The sequence below is a fragment of the Nelumbo lutea genome, chromosome 1, assembly GCF_056320005.1.
Source record: "Nelumbo lutea isolate HS-2025 chromosome 1, American lotus-T2T, whole genome shotgun sequence".
Lineage (NCBI taxonomy): Eukaryota > Viridiplantae > Streptophyta > Magnoliopsida > Proteales > Nelumbonaceae > Nelumbo > Nelumbo lutea.
In genome coordinates this window covers 142,832,660-142,847,015 of record NC_142684.1, presented here as the reverse complement: position 1 = coordinate 142,847,015, position 14,356 = coordinate 142,832,660, and the positions used below count along the sequence as shown (strand labels likewise).

The following is a 14,356-nucleotide window of genomic DNA, read 5'->3' as shown; positions in this document are numbered from 1 at the left end:
GTCATTTGCATAGTGGGGGATCGACATACTTGACCCATTCCCACCAGCAACAGGGCAAAGAAGGTTCCTAGTGGTGGCAATCGATTATTTTACGAAGTGGGTTGAGGCTGAACCCCTCACAACGATCACAACTCGGAATGTGCAGAACTTCTTCTGGAAGAGTATAGTATGCTGCTTTGGACTACCTCGAGTATTGATCTCCGATAATGGTAAACAGTTCGAGGACATCAAATTCTAGAACCGGTGCAAGGACATGGGGATACAGCAAAACTTTACCTTGGTAGCGCACCCTCAAGCAATCAGCCAAGCGGAAGTCACAAACAACTAAGCCCGAATGCCCGACCCGCACCCATGTTGAGCCTGGGAAGTCATAAACATCATTGCTAGCTTGTTAGAACCGGGCTCATCATCATCCCTACTAGGGGTACTCAACTCAGCGAAGCCTACAAATCTTGGGCTTGCGCACAGGTGTTTGGTTTATGTCTAGCCCTGACCAAAGGTATGACCATAGAGAGATTGTCGTAATTTTAAATTTTCCTACTTCCCCCTAGAAACCCTCTATTCATGACCATCATGTTTTTCTTTTCCTCTTCCCCTCCCGAAACATCTTCGACTTTTCTTTTATTCTACTTTCTGTACCTATAAACCAGGAACCCTTGTTGTGTTTCCAGTAGTTCCGCTGATCTATTAGTTAAAGTGATTGATTATGCTAAGGTGCTGTAGCCAAGAAACTTTACGTTCCAAAATTGAAGAATACAACCCAACTAAAGACCAATTGATAGCAGTCTCAAGGTAAGAATCCTTTTCTCTTTCTTTCTCTCTCTCTCTCTCTCTAATGCTGCAACTTAGTCTCTGGCCATCATTGCCAATTCACTTGAGTGATTCAAATAAGCTTTGTACTTAGCTTTATTACTTATGGACAACTTGGAACGGAAATTTTCTTGGTACAAAAACTCCTGAATCAAGAATTCAATCCCTTGTTATTGATACATTAATTGAAACTTGGAAATCCAGATCTGAAGTAACAATACATACATTTAATTTGAAGAGTTATATAGAATCAAGAATTTGAATTGGGAAGAGGAGTTCATGCAGATGATTCAAGTTCAGGTTAAATACAAAATGATTTGTTGGTTCTTCACTTATTGGGTTATCTTCCAATAACAGATATTGAAGATGCAAGGTAAGTGTTTGGAAAAATACCAAAGAGATGTTTTTTATACTATAATGACCATTGGTTATATATAGATGGATGATCTACATTAGTATGGATCTTTTAGAATTATTGGTCATATGTGTTAGGAGGTAGGAGGACTAGGGACAGTGGAATGAGGAAAGGAACTTGTCACTTCTTGAGAACCAAAGGACCAACAAAGCTTATGGCACATTGAATTGCCGATTTATGTCCACTGATTACATTTATTAGATACATATATAGAAAGCTGATTTGAATCAATAGATCATCCAAATTAAGGGCATGAGTGCATGACTGAAACTAATTAAGCAAAATTGATTTATGTCCAATGATTAAATTTATTAGAAACATGTGCAGAAATCCTAAAAGATACTTACATTTGAATTTTTGAAGAGTAAATTAGTACATGGATTAATTTTCTAAATGCCAGTCATTACTCATTGCATCTTTATCTTAAATTAGTGTGAACATTCTTGTTCACACTTGATTAATGTTCATGGTTCTTTTCTAGCCTCATTTTCCATAGCATTGCTGAAGAAATTGCATATATAGTTCCTAAAATTCAATTCTGTTCAGATGATTTCAACCACTAGTAATTGTGGATTGAGTTGTCTTCATATTTCTAGTTTAGTTATTTTCCAAGGTTCTCCTAGTTTCCCATTTGTGAGTGCCCCACACCTTTGCTGATTGATGGAAAGGTCAAATTATAGATTGGTCTGAATTAATTGGGTTCTTGGGTGGGGCTGGGTCAGTCTCAATCCAAGCCTGAACACAAAACCCAGGCCCAAGATTGGAAATTTGTGGGCTGGGCCAGGCCTGGCTAGAAATGATCACCCCTACATATTGTCTTTCTGAAGAGAAAATATATTTATGATCGGCCTCGACCAATATGGCTTGAAACTAAGATATGTTTGATGAAATTCTGAGCATATTTCAGCAGATCACTTAGATTATAGCTGTTGCTACAAAAAAAAAAAAAATGTCAGAGAAGTTCTCTATGCATCCCTGTTTTTTAGTACAGATCTATTACTTGATTTACAGTTACTTTTTTTTTATAAAACATCTTTATACATGGGTTCTGATCTATACTTATTTTAGTCATACTAATTTATACCTTCTTCAAACCGGGGGAAAAGAAATTTCTAATATTTTAAAACTATATGCTTAGGAGTTTTTTTCTCAGAGGGCTGTAATATTTAGCCATATTTTCATTAGAGGGTTATTTTGTGTAGTCATACTTGTTTAACTGTATTGCACCCTCCTATACATACCCCCTTATTAGAGGGTTATTCTGAGTTTAGAAGTAAATTGTCTAATAAGAAACAGATCTGATGATCAGTTTAAATCTCACCATTTTCTTTTCTTCCTTATATTTGGGGGGAATTGATATGTATTGTATTAAATATAGAAAAAAGAGTATTGTACATGAAAGGATGAAGAAAAAGAGCCATTACCCCATGTTGCTCCTGACCATGAGAGGCTCATAAAGGAAATGCATGATAGAAAAGAATCTAGGATTTTTCACCAACTAGGCCCTCTTGGCAGGCATGCACAACAGGGAGTTACGAATCTAAAATTTGACAATTGTGCACCTGGGAATATAACTCCTTCACCAATAGGTGGTATAATGTGGTGAAGTCATGGTTGTGGTGATGCTAAGAACATAAGTACTAATATTTCTTTATTGGATTGAAGTGACATAAAAATGAAAATAAACATTTCAGTGATTTATAATAAGTTTTCAATTTTCTTTTGTGGGGGTTGGGGTGATTGAAGGGATGAGAGATCCATCGTATGGACGCCCAAATCTTGCAGAATAAGGTGGGCGAGTTTCAAAAATTTCTCTCCCTTCAACTGGGAATCGCAGTCCCTATTTAGAAAATCATATTTTCAATGATCAATCTTGAACCATAAACTGAACCAGATCTGAACCAAAAGGGGACGGAGAGAGGTATACTTGATACGAAGAAATATTATCTCTTAATGGAGGTGTTCACGCCCAAGGAAGGATCCAAAGACTGCTCCCACTGAAGATGGCACAGTGTAGGATGGAGCAGAATCAACAACGTTCTCCAAGAACCTGATCCTTTGTAAAAATAACTGGATGGCACGTGAGCAATGCTTCCAAATCAGTCCATTCACAAAGGGCTGATATCAAGATCAAATCTTGATCTCTCCTGCAAAGTTGGAGATCGAACTGGAGGTCTGATGGTGACAGGAAGGAGGCGGTAAGAAAGGATTTTGTGGGGATTGCCGAAATCTTTCTTCTGTGATTTCAGCTCTGAAGACTAGAGATCTTTTGCTCTCTTGTGTTGTGTTGTGTTGTGTGTCTAAAGGCTGCTGCCCCCTCTTGCTTTTATAGGCTCAAAGGGATCAACTCCCAATCCCATTAGAAGTGGCTGATCCAAATCATATTTGGATAAGAAGTCCCTTTAAATGATAAGGAATAACCCCTATCTTATCTACAGATTAGATCAGCCTTCTTCTAATCTTATCAGGATGCTCCTAGATCTAAACCTTATTTAGATCTTGGACTCTCTGAGTGGATAGGGTTTAGGCCCAATTCTATCAACTGATTTAGTCCTAGATCCGCCCCTCATTTAAATTGATCAAATCAGCCTAGTTTGAAATGGGCTTTAGGCCCATTAAGGTTGTGTGCTCACTTAGCCTTCCAAACTGCTGCCCAGTTGGGCTTCCTTGTATGGCGTTGGACCCAAACATTGATTTACACATCAACCACATGGGTTCGGCCCAGCCTTTGTTACAAGGCCTGGCCGAATACATTGCTATGGACAATGCACCCCCTGAAACCCATCAAATGGGCTCTGTGGGCCCAACACTTACCCTAAGTGGTCCCTGGGCCAAGCCACCTTGTAACACCCAAGGACTATGGGCAGATGCAAGATTAGCCCATCAGGTATTGCCCTCAATGGTCTTACACTCAACCTCTCGGCCCATAATGATCAAACACTGCCTAACAAGAGAGGACCTCTCCCTCGGCTACAAGGAATAGTGTTGCACTCTCTGCTTATATGGATCCTGTGAATTAAAACCCTTTTGCAAACATTTTAGAAACCATAATATATATACTTTTATATCTCACATAAAATATATTTTGCAAACAAATCTCAATGATTGAAATCGGCTGCCAGTAGTCTAGGTTTCCATCAGAAAGAGTGCATCCCCGATCATTACCTTTGTCCGACAAAGGGGCTGATCCTGTCACTATGATCACCCACTCAGATGAATTCTCAGACTGTCTCAACATACCTAGGTTTTGACCCCCGCTAAGGATCTCACTGACTGATACATCAAAGACAGTCCAATCCGACACCCAATGTAGTATCATAATCGAGTCTAGGGGTCGGGTGTAACTTTCCAGTTTTGCCCATTAATCTCCAAGGTCCAGGGCAATACTGGAAATCTGGTCCAGTTTAAAAATTCAATTAATCCTACACTGTATGTGCCTAGGGTCTCACCCTGGTAGCTGAGACAGGCCACCCCAACCGACTTGGTGGCACAACAGTGTCAGCTTTATCAGGATAGATCTCCCCAGACCGACCCACCAGCCGTGAACATTCTAAACTAACACGAGTCTCGTTAAGTGTCTAGTTTAAGGGTATTACACAGAAACATACCAAGGGTACATGAATCAAGTATGTACATTTATTCATTTACAATAAACTCATAATGTACATCATTTCAGTGATTTATAATAAGTTTTCAATTTTCTTTTGTGGGGGTTGGGGTGATTGGGGGGTTGAATTGTTTAATGATGAATGAAAGAAGGCTATTGGAGTTTGAGACTCTTGGCTTCAAGAATGGACATGATTCAGGAGAGGAATGATGATGTCTATCTTGTATTGGGGAGCAGTTATTTGGGGATAGTTTATTCTAGTCTCTTCATAAGAGATGACTAACAACATGGGATACAGAGATCAGTTAAAAGTTAAAGGAACACAACTTGTCTTGTAAGTGGAAACTTTGCTGGAAAAAAATATTGTAAATGAGACATGTAGAAGACTTGATAGAAATGTTTGCTTTCATGTGGTTGATGTTGTTCTAGACTAGATGCTTGAGATCCTCAAGTGATTGATTTTGGAAACAACTACATGACACACATTTAAGATTATGTTATTGACTATGAATTTATTAAACTTGGTTGATGGTTTTGTATCTATGTCTAATAGGTTTTGTATCATAGAGCTAATTGTTCATAAAGGTGTTGCATGGATAATTCTGATCCTAAGTTCTTCCTCTTCCTTAGTGGGCCTCTTGCTTCTAACTTTTCCTCTCGGATTTTTGTCATCCTTAAGTAGATGTTGGTCAGAATTTTGGACCATCCAATCTGTTCAAATTGGTTTTAATTTAGATTGGTTCCAATCGAAACCTGGTCCATTGACACCTATATTTTTATCTTCTATCAATGACTTGGATATTTGTTCTTCTAGATATTACTTGAAAGGCCTAAGTTCCAAAATATATATCCTCTGGGGGGGACCCTTCACTAGCCATAATAGATATGAAGGAAAAGAGAAAGAAATGGCAAAACTAAAGAGGATATATTTTCTTTTATTTATATTGCATGGTTAATTAGATTTTATACATTATTTTATATCTTCATAAATGTGATTTCTAACTTATTTTCTATTATTTCCATATATGTTGAACATGCTAAAGGAAATACTTTACATGTGCAGATAGTGTTAGACAGTTGTATGCCCTTAGCTCCAATCAGAATGATGTACATTATGAATTTATTGTAAATGAATAAAGTACATATTTGATTCATGTTCCTGTGGTGTGTTTCTGTGTAATACCCTTAAATTGGACACTTATGAGACTCGTGTTAGTTTAGAATGTTCACAGCCGTTGGATAAGTCTGGGGAGATTTATCCTGTTAAGGCTAACACTGGTGTGTTGCCAAATGTTGGGGTGGCCTGTCTTAACCACCAGGGTGAGACCCAAGGCACATGCAGTGTAGGATTAATAGAATTTTTGAATCGGACCAAATTTCTAGTATTGCCCTAGACCTTGGAGATTGATGGACAAAACTGGAAAGTTACACCTGACCCCTAGACTCGATTATGATACTACATTAGGTGTTGGATTGGACTGTCTTTGATATGCTAATCAGTGAGATCCTTAGCGGGGGTCAAAACCTGGGTATGTTGGGATAGTCCGAGAATTCATCTGAGTGGATGATCATAGTGACAGGATCAACCTCTTTGTTGGACAAAGATAATGATCGGGGATGCACTATCTCTGATGGAAACCAAGACTATCGACAGTCGATTTCAATCGTTGAGATTTGTTTTGCAAAATATATTTTATATGAGATATAAAAGTATATATATTATGGTTTCTAAACGTTTGCAAAATGTTTTAATTCCCGGGATCCATGTGAGTAGAGAGTGCAATACTGTTCCTTGCAGTTGAGGGAGAGGTCCTCTCTTGTCGGGCAGTGTTTGATCATTATGGGCTGAGAGGTTAAGTGTAAGGCCATTGAGGGTAATATTTGATGGGCTAATCTTGTATCTGCCCATAGTCCTTGGGTGTTACAAGGTGGCTTGGCCCAAAGACTACTTAGGGTAAGTGTTGGGCCCATAGAGTCCATGTGATGGGTTTCAGAGGGTGCACTCTCCATAACAGTGTATTCGATCAGGCCTTGTAACAAAGGCTGGGCTGAACCCATGTGGCTGATATGTAGATCAATGTTTGGGTCTCACACCATACAAAGAAGCCCAACTGGGCAGTAGTTTGGAAGGCTAAGTGAGCACATAACCTTATTGGGCCTAAAGCCCATTTCGAACTGAATTGATTTGATCAGTTAAATGAGGGGTGGATTTTGAGATTAGATTAACAGCTAGGATTGAGTCTTAACCCTATCCACTCAGAGAGTCTAGATCTGAATGTGATTCAGATCTGGAAACCTCCTAATTGGATTAGGAGGGTGTTGATCTAATCTGCAGATAAGATAAGGGTTTACCCTTATCACTTAAAAGGGAATTCTGATCCAAATATTATTTGGATCAACAACTATAATAGGATTAGGAGCTGATCCCTTTAAGGTTATAAAAGGAGGAGGGGGCGGCAGCCTTTATACAACTCATTACATTCTGTCTTCAGTGCTGAAATCACAGAAGAGAGAATTCAGCATTACTGCGCTAAATCTCTCTTGCCGCCTCCTTCTTGTTGCCGCTACATCTGCCAGTTCGATCTCCTCTTGTCAGTAGGAGTGATCAAGATTGGATCTTGATATCAGTCTTTTGTGAAAGGGCTGATTGGAAGAAGTGCTCACGTGCCATCCAGTTGATTCTTGCGAAGGATCTGGTTCTTTTGAAGAACGTTGCTGATTCTGTTCCATCTTGTACTACACCATTTTCAGTGGGAGCAGTTTTTGGTTCCTTCCTTGGGCATGAACATCTCCATTGAGAGATACTATTTCTTTGTATTAGGTATATCCCTTTCCTACTGCTTTTTTCAGATCTGATTTGGTTCATGGTTCAAGATTGAGCATTGAAAAATATGATTTTTTTTAAAATAGGGAATACGATTCCCAGTAGGATGGAGAGAAAATTTTGAAATTCACCCATTCTATTCCACAAGTTTCGGGCGTCCATATGATGGATATCTCCTCCCTTCAGATGGAGACAAATTTGATTAAATTTTACACGTCAAGTTTTTCTTTTGGATTGAGTTTCATGTATTCAAGAACTTTGCTGAATTTGTAATAGATTTTAAACACATAAATGTGTTAAAGCACCTTGAGATTCAATTCATTGTTTTAATTGTTTAATCTTTTATTGGAATTTTGTGTTCAAGCTCCATTTTTATTATGAATGAAATAAGTTGTGCTTGTATTCAATATTTCAGGGTCTAGCCATAGTTTTTTGGTCCACAATTATAGATTCATAATTTTAGTTATAGACAATTAAAAGCTGCATCTATAGATTCATGTTTTTTGATACAAGTTGCTTAAACTATGACTATAACTTTTAATTTTTTAGTTTCGAATAATTTAAATCCATAGCCATAGGTCTGCATTCTTATCTACGATCAAATTACCATAGCTATAGGTTCATATTTTTAGCTATGGTCAAATTACCATAGCTATAGGTTCATATTTTTAGCTACGTAGAACAAAAAACGTAGGTATAGATCCACATTTTATAGCTACGGACGGATCGCAACGGTAGCTATATAGTGACGTTTAGCTACGGTTATAAAACAAACCGTAGCTATAAATTCAAGTTTTTAGTTACAGACAAGTTAAAAAGCGTAGCTATAAACACACATATCATTATCAATTCAGGCTTTAGCCACGGGTGTAGACTGTAGCTATAGGTTAGCTATGACTTGACGTAGTGTTGCTAAGAGGGTCATTTGAAAACATGGGTTTCTGTAAGCATTTCACATTTGTTGCCAACTAAGGGTCTAACTTAGATGGTTTCTCATTGTCCAATGTTCTAGTGGCATATACACCCCCATATCAGTCATCTAACTCAAGTTACATAGTATTGTCACACAACAAACAAAGATTGAACACATCTAGCTTCTAGGATAGGAAGTTGGCTTCATGTTTCAATTGTTTAGATATTTAGAACTTCAATTATGAAGGTTCTAGATCTTGGGGCTTAGAGGAACATTATCTTGCACATAAAAAAGGTAAGGTAATACATGGGAATATGAATATTAAGTTATACCATGAGAGAGGGCTTGGAGTATGGTGTGTTGGCAAGAGATTAGAGTAAGCATTAGTTTCTTTGAGATCAATCTGATTAATTCCCTCCACATGTGCCACTCTCAGGTCTCCCAATGTCATACTTGTTGATAGCACTTGATGCCACATTTTGGAATTGTCAAGGATTATGGATATGGTATCAGAGATGAGGTGCAAATCATATAAAGAGTTTGAGATGGATTGAGATAGACTACATAGAATCCTAGATAGAATCTAAAAGTTTGAGTAGGTTTGGTTTTTTTAGTCTATAAATATGATGTAATTACTATATTCATGCAATCCAATGTTTTATTAGCCTTCTCTGAAGTCTAACATGGTATTAGAGCCAAAGGTATGAACCTAGAGGCCTCCGATCATGCTTGTGTTTTCAGCGAGTGGTCGGAATCCTAGCCACCCGTCGGGTCCACTGTCTCTGTTTACATACTAAATTTCCCATTTAGTTACTTGTTTCTCTTCACCAGTTTAGCCACCTGCCAGGTCTGTTCTCTCCATTTACTTGTTAGGTTTCCCATTCAGTCACTTTTTTAGTTTCCTTTGTTCCTAATATTGTTGCTATCTTTATTCTTCTAGTTTTACTTTCAGCTTCTCCCATCTTTCTATTTATTGACTTCTAGAGAAAAGCTCACCTATCAGATTTCAAGCCCTTAGTCCAACATAGCTTTAAATCCTATTGGTTTAGACACCTTCTGCATTTGACATTACCCTCATAAACTCCTTGCTACTGGGATCTTCAATCATATAATTATATCATTATCAGAAACAAATGTACCCCTTCCCCACCTTTTTTTACCCTCTTGCTACTTCACTGATGATTCATCCTTGTGTATATTCCTCTCATCTGCCCTATTATTGGACTTCTTGCCACACAACTTACCTTCTTTACCTCTCTTCTACTTGTTTTCCTCTCTATTTCTGTTCATACATGGTCATTATTGGTCCATTTAAGATAGGCTCTAAAGTCCAGCCCATTGAAGCATCTTAGTTGACCCAATGAGGTCTGTGTTGGCCCAATTTCTTTCTTGTACAAGCCCATAGAGGCTCTTTTCGTTTTGAAGAAGCAATAGGTTATTGTCATTATGATCTACGATTGTCATAGTTAGCCATCCATTACTTGCCACACCATTTTCATAGCTAGATAGCTTGCTACATTGTCATCACCACAACTTCAAGTTTTGGATATATGCACATCGTCACCTCCTTAGCACACCATATCATAGCTGGGAGATGCGAACACATCATCATTATTGTAGCAAGGTTGAAGCAATGCCATATTATAAGTATCCTTTGAACCACAAAAGGACTTGAAGGGTTGGAAGCCATCACCATCAACTTACAATTGCTTTTGGTCAAACACATGATGATCATTGATCCCCATGTGTTTACGGGGGCATATTAAGGATTTGAATTGAGTTTGTTATGTTATGATAGAGTTTGAGATGGATTCAGATAGACTATGTAGAGTTTGAGATAGAGTCCAAGAGTTTGAGTTTGAGTTTGAATAAATTTGATCTATTTTAGTCTATAAATATGATGTAATTAATATATCCAAGCAATGCAATGTTTTATTGACCTTCTTTGAAATCTAACAGCTGCCCACCTATGAGATAAGATCAGACATCTTCAGATTGTTGGCAAAACTCAATTTCTACATATTTGTTTGCAAAATTAGGAGAAATATACAGTTATAAAAAACTACAATTGCAGGGGAGGGAGATGAAGGAAGCAATTGTTTTCCTCCTTGTTCTTTTCAAAGGACAAGGAGGAAAACTCACTCTTCCTCTAAATTTGCATTTTTAGACTGATGGGGGATCCTTTTCCTATTGTGTATTGGATAAATGCACATCCTTGAAGGCATTACAAAAGTCATTGTTAACTGCATAATAATTTTGAAGTGATTCAACTAACAAAATCAAGACTTCTAATTTGGTAGGAGGAGGGCTATTAAAATTTCTCCAACCTAAATAGCTGAAATATAAGTTCTCCCTGAAATAAGCAAATCGGCCAAAGTTGTTAACTAAGGCCAAGGGGATTAACAAGTCCCTTTCAGAACAAACTGAAAGAGTAATCAACAAATACCACAAAATGGGAAAGCAATGAAAAGAAAATAGGAACTTGTAAAGTTCAAACCCATAATGTAGAATTATAGATCCTGAACTCTCTTAAATAATGCCCATTGTATCTAGATCTGCAGGCGTATTAATTAAATACATTAGAGATATCAAATAAGGAGAACCTACAAAAAATGCAAGTAAAATAATCTATCAATGACTCAAGTCTAGCCCAAATAAGATGATAAAAGTCGAACTTTTGAAGTAGGAGCAGAAGAAAGAAAAAAAGTAGGAGTGAAAAATAAACAAAACCTTAGATGCTGAAAAGAAATTACTTTTGAAGGAACAAACCTTCTTCAAGAGCACACCTTAGGCTCAACTCTTAATGACCCAAACCCTCGCAGGAACCATAATGTTTCCCGGGGCAATTAGTCAATTCTATTCCCCCAAAACAAATACTTCTCCAACCCATAATTTTTGTCTTTCTTCAGTCCCTTTACATTAACCAGGATTCTTGCAGAGGAAAAAGAGAACCCTTCTGTAGAATTGGAAGAGAAAAGCAGCCAAAGAAAGGCAATGGCCGAAGGTCATGGAGATATGACCAGCAAGAGGATTCAAGATCTAGGTTTCTGTTTACTCTTTGGGATTTTGTGAATCGTCATTGACGATGCAGATAATCAAGAAGCTCTAGATGATGAAAAGAGTGAGCGCATTCCAGTATATTCATCATCATTCATAATTATGCCAGTCCACCAGAGAGAGAGAGAGAGATTGACAACATGGATACATAGCACTACAAGAGGGTTGTGATGGCTGCCATTGGCTTTTTGGGGGCCTCAGTTAAAACTGTTGGTAAGAAAATGAAAATGAAATGGCTAATGATTCAAGAGTGGAGAAGAACAACAAAAAAAGAAAGAAGACAAAATGGGAGATCAAAGAACGACGTCTATGACTGCTCTCAGCAGTGGTAGCTTGTAAGTTCAAAAATGAAAATGATGGAAGCCAAAATAAATTTTAGGTACCAAAATAACTATAGCGGCTAATACATAACCACCACTAATGTACGCACTACAGCAAGACCAATAATTTCGACCAATAGCGACACTTTTTGTTAAATGCTGCAGGAAGGGAGGTGTATGGAGGCAGATTTACTTCTATTGCAATGAAATCTGCCGCTATAAGACAATACTGTTGTAATGATTTTTGAAAATTTAATGAATAGTCAAGGGCAAAATTTTTCATTTATTTCTTCTTCATTAATCTTAACTTTATTTTTAAGCAGCGTTGGAAATCATATGATATTTTTAAGTAATTTTGTGAAAGGTTTGTTTTTGCTGCAAAATATAATTTAATCTATTAGATCACTGCAAATACAAGGAGGAGGATTTTCTTTCTAGACTCCATAGTTTTTAGTCCCCATACTCCATGTAGGAACTTTATGAGCTAGTACATTGATGCTTCTTGTAACATGGGAGAAAGACAATAGGTCATGCGGCTCAACATTATTCTTTGCGTTTCTCAACAGTTTCCTCCATCTCCATGGTATTGTTGACCTCGAACCTTGCATGTGTGTAATCACCTTGAATTTGAATCCATATCCCACAATAATCGATTGTTGTCTCCACTACCAAAAAGTAAAGCTTGCATTTCTGTTGTTTCTGCATCCATTGCTTCGATAGAACAAGCTCGTGCAATGAGAAATTTCCCCTCGTTAATTATCAATAGCCACATAGGCCACTGCTCCAAGTCACAAATGAAATGCACCATCGAACCAAATATAGACATCTACTCCATTATCCTCCCTTTGCGGATGACACTTTGCAACAACTTGGTTTGTTACAGTAGGAGCAACTCAAAATTGTAAGTCTTGCATAGATCTCTGAATTTGTTCCACAACCTCCATTGGTTGAACTTCTTTTCCTTTGAACCACTCGTTCCTTGCGAACAAAATTGTTCTATTACCTGCAACAAGTTAACTCTAGTTTGGTCCTTCTAGTTGGTATATATAATCTAGTTAAGATCACACTAAATCATCATGGTAGTTGTTAGCCAACCAACCTGATAAGGATGATTAGTGTTTGAGTTTATCTCAAATGGTATACCCATAGGATGTTGGGCAGTTCGTTTGCCCATAACCCCTTAGCTTGATCTAGCCTAACTTTTAGTTTGCAGATGATAGTTCTGTTTGTGACTTCTGCCTGACCGTTTGCTTGTGGGTGTGCAATCGACGTGAAGTTTTGTCGGATCCTCATGTTTTGGCACCACTCTTGGAATTTGATGTCCTCGAACTACTTTCCATTGTTAGAGATCAGCACTCGAGGTAGTTCGAAGCGGCACACTACGTTCTTCCAGAAAAAGTTCTGGACGTTTCGATCTATGATGGTTACGAGAGTTTCAGCTTCAACCCACTTTGTGAAGTAGTCTACTACCACTACTAGGAATTTCCTTCCTCCTGTTGCTGGCGGGAATAGCCCGAGTAGGTTGATACCCCATTGTGCGAAGGGCCACGGGTTGGTGAGGTACTTGAGGTCGGCGGCGGGTTGGTGGTGAATATTGGCGTGCTTTTGGCACTTTTCGCATTCGCACTTCTTGACTAGCTCGATGGCGTTTGCTTTCATTGTTGGCCAATAGTACCCCTGCCATAGTGCTTTCTAGGTGACAACCTTGCCCCCCATGTGTCCGCCACATAGGCCTTCATGAATGTCGTGGAGTACGAACTTGGCTTCGAGAGGTCGCAAGCAGCGTAGGTAGGGGAGTGTATAGGATTTTTGGTACAGCCGTCCGTCTATCATGACGTACTTGGCTGCCTGGCGCTCTACCCTCCTGGCAGCGTTGCGGTCTGCGGGGAGGGTTCCATATAGTAGGAAGCTCACGAGTGGATCAATCCAACTCGGTTCTGCTTGGGCGACACGAGCGACCTCCTCTGCCCCTAGAGAATGCTAGGCCGAGGTAAGTCCTCTATGTACACAGTTCTCATGGTATTGCCACTGGTGCTGGCTAGCTGAGACAGGGCGTTGGCCTCGGCGTTCTCTGACATCGGGATTTGCTTGATGAAGTGTGACTAGAAGCTAAGTAGAGCTTTCTTTACCTTTGCCAAGTAAGCGATCATAGTTGGCTCGCGAGCTTCGTATTCCCCTGTAACTTGGGTTACCACGAGCTGGGAATCGCTGCAGATAACTATGTGTTTTACATTCACCTCTTGCGCCAGGGCTAGCCTAGCTATCAACGCCTCGTATTATGCCTCATTGTTGAATGCCGCGAACTCGAAGTGTAGCGCATACTCCAGTTTCGTGCCACTCGGATTGTGGAGAACTACATCAGCTCCGCTACCCTACTGATTTGAGGAGCCATCTATGTGAAGGATCCATG

General features: G+C 38.8%; 1 long non-coding RNA gene across 1 annotated transcript; it reads left to right on the top strand.

The window, feature by feature from the left end:
* Nucleotides 1-405: 405 nt before the first annotated feature.
* On the top strand, nt 406-12,224 carry LOC148878040 (uncharacterized). Its single transcript, XR_016102686.1, has 2 exons — nt 406-792; nt 11,508-12,224. It is a non-coding gene; the product is annotated as an uncharacterized LOC148878040 (long non-coding RNA).
* The last annotated feature ends 2,132 nt before the right edge of the window (nt 12,225-14,356 follow it).